Source organism: Medicago sativa, chromosome 6 (assembly GCF_051527215.1).
Source record: "Medicago sativa cultivar Bolivia chromosome 6, Bolivia_mono, whole genome shotgun sequence".
NCBI lineage: Eukaryota > Viridiplantae > Streptophyta > Magnoliopsida > Fabales > Fabaceae > Medicago > Medicago sativa.
This window is the reverse complement of record NC_140754.1, coordinates 93,736,535-93,739,308: the sequence shown is the minus strand read 5'-3', so window position 1 is coordinate 93,739,308 and position 2,774 is coordinate 93,736,535. Positions and strand designations below refer to the sequence as shown.

General features: G+C 27.8%; 1 long non-coding RNA gene across 1 annotated transcript; it reads right to left on the bottom strand.

Moving 5' to 3' along the window:
• Window positions 1–1,785: 1,785 nt before the first annotated feature.
• LOC146918352 (uncharacterized) lies at window positions 1,786–2,405 on the bottom strand. The gene is made up of 2 exons (XR_015016162.1): window positions 2,203–2,405; window positions 1,786–2,002 (listed from the first exon to the last, which is right to left on the bottom strand). It is a non-coding gene; the product is annotated as an uncharacterized LOC146918352 (long non-coding RNA).
• Window positions 2,406–2,774: the final 369 nt, after the last annotated feature.

Genomic DNA, 2,774 nt, shown 5'->3' with positions numbered 1-2,774 from the left:
AGTCTCACATTAGATGGAAAATATGAGGTTGAGCAACATATAAAGGAGATGATTCATAAATTGAATGACTTAAAGTTTTTGGTGATGATGTGGTGTTTAATATCACTTGTGTGGTTTTTATTAGCCTAATGTGATAATCCAACCTGCTGAGGCTCCCCCTCATGGTCCAACACCAACTTTACAATACCAAATTCACGTGAAGTATATGAATATACTATATCTCCTATGGAAGTGACATGTACCGAAAAATCATTATTAATCACCCAACTTAATGCACTATCAAAATATTAACAAAATCATTCTCTTCAATAAGAAGCAAGTAATCAAATATCACATTAGAATTGTCTTCCTTAAAATCATTTGTTGAACCATCGACTCTAATACCACTGTTGGTCCACGAGGTGAGCCTATGTGATCACCCACATTGGACGAAGAGCAATCGCACAAGTGAGTTGGACACCACAAATGAACAAACCTTAAGATATTAAATTTAAGGATTGTCTCACTTATAGAGTGATCAACCTCTTCTTTTTCAAATAATAAGAACTTCTAACTCACCTCACAACTTGTGTTTCAGATTTGATTAGTGTATAGTATATAAAGACAAATCCAAAATTGACTTACAAGTAGCTATTTTTTGTCAAACTTTTCATGGACAATTTTTTTTTTTTGGTAGTGAAACTTTTCATGGACAAATTACCTTCGTTACTCAAATTTTTTTTAATTATAATATTAAATTTAAATCTACACCATAATTATAGAGAATTTGAAAACTAACTATGAATATTTTTCAATTACATATTTGTCTTTAACAACAAAATCCTTTTTTCAACTATATTTAAATTTAAGAAAGTAAAACTTAAATAAGGTTAGATAATATAAATATTATAAAACAGAAACAAACAAATTAAAGTAAGTATTATACATGATAAAATACAACAAAAAAAATGCAGATAGACTATAGTATATAATATAATATAATGATAATGATTTCAATTTTATGTGAATGTGTTGCACACATGCACTTCGCGTATTTGATTTGGATTTTTAGACTCTATAGTGGCCAACTGAGAGGGAGGTTTTTTTTTTTTTTTTGAAGGAACTGAGGGAGGTTTATTTGGTAGTTTGAACATACACTAATCCTAAAGTAACCACCACTCTTTTATGTTTAAAAAAAAAAGTAACCACTCTTTTGGAGGCTTCGTGGAATCTAAGATTTTCAAGCTAAGATTATCTCTCCGAGACTGCTTTGGTAAATGATTTTCCAAACCATAAGTATAAACAAATTAATTTCATATATATTTATATATCATGAATAAACTTGGTGGCCCGAAACATGAGCCGGAGTAGCGGGCCATCTAGAGCACCATATTTTTAGAGATATCAAAATTATCATCTTTACTTAGTAGTTAGTAGTATATACATAATTATTTTTCCAATTCACTTTGATTAATTATATTAAAAATATTTCTTAAAGAACCTTATTTATTCATGAATATTTTGCATCCTATGAGTATTATGTTTTGTTTGATTTTAATTACCTCATTTGGAGGTTGCATCCTATGTTGTGTTTAAAGGTAGTTTCCTAACTTTTATTTTCTTTATGTTGTTTGAGCAGTTTTGGTGTATAATGTAATCTTTTGGATTAACAACTTTGTTTCGTACACCTTGTGCTAGAATGGTTTTTCCTGGTTTAATAATATATTTCTTTAGCCTTTTTAGAATAATAATAATAATAATAAATGATTTTTTTGCAACAAAGAATATAAAATAAAGACATTTGAATAATTAAAAGGACACAATTTTATTGATTTACCAATGACACCAAAACTTTTAGGACCGCATGTGGGTATTGGGTAAAAATATAAACCTATAGGAATTGAGTTTAGTGGAATGAGTAGAATTTTACAATATGTTGAATCAAAGCTCGAACTTCAATGAGTGATGTATATCCATGTTTAGTGTTTGACGCGCCTGAATGAATACCTCTGATGAAAGTAACCTATAAAAAAATGAGTAAATATAAATAAAAACAGATTTCTCATACAAATTAAATAACATAACCATCTAACTCCTTATGCATGTATCCTTAAAAAAAAAAAAAAAACTCCTTAAGCATGTAAATGAGTATTATTTTGTGAAAAAACTATACGAGTATTTTCCAATTTTTTTTTTAGGGAAGAGTATTTTCCATTTGTTTACCTAGTACTTGCACTCGCATATATTAAATTGTAAAAAAAAAACATAGTATGGCACTTGCATTTACAGTATATTATATCATTTTAATTTGCTTTACTTGAACTCCTATCAATTTACGAGTCTATAACTAGCTTTAATAGGCATTCAATTCATAGATTCTTATGAGAACGATATTTATAATTTCACTCTACAGCTTGTATGATTTAATATACTCACCAAATAGCATTTTTAAAATAATAAATTATTTAAAAGAAAAAAATCGGTGGCCTCTACGAAGTAAAAAACACATTAATTATTAATTAATGGTATCAACTTCAGAATCCTTTTCATTTTAAATATTTCTAATGAAAAATATGAAATATGATTTTTTTTTTATTTGATCACTCAAGTTCCCAAACGGTGATACGCTGAAAAAAACGATAATGCATTAAGAGAAAAATTAAGCTGATATATGAAGGCCTGAAAAGGTAACCATTTATATGATTAAATAAATTTGGGTAGTTAATTTTTCCTGTCAAAAAGAATTGATCATTTTTATTATTATTTTTCTGTTCTTGGTCATTTTCTGTTAACCA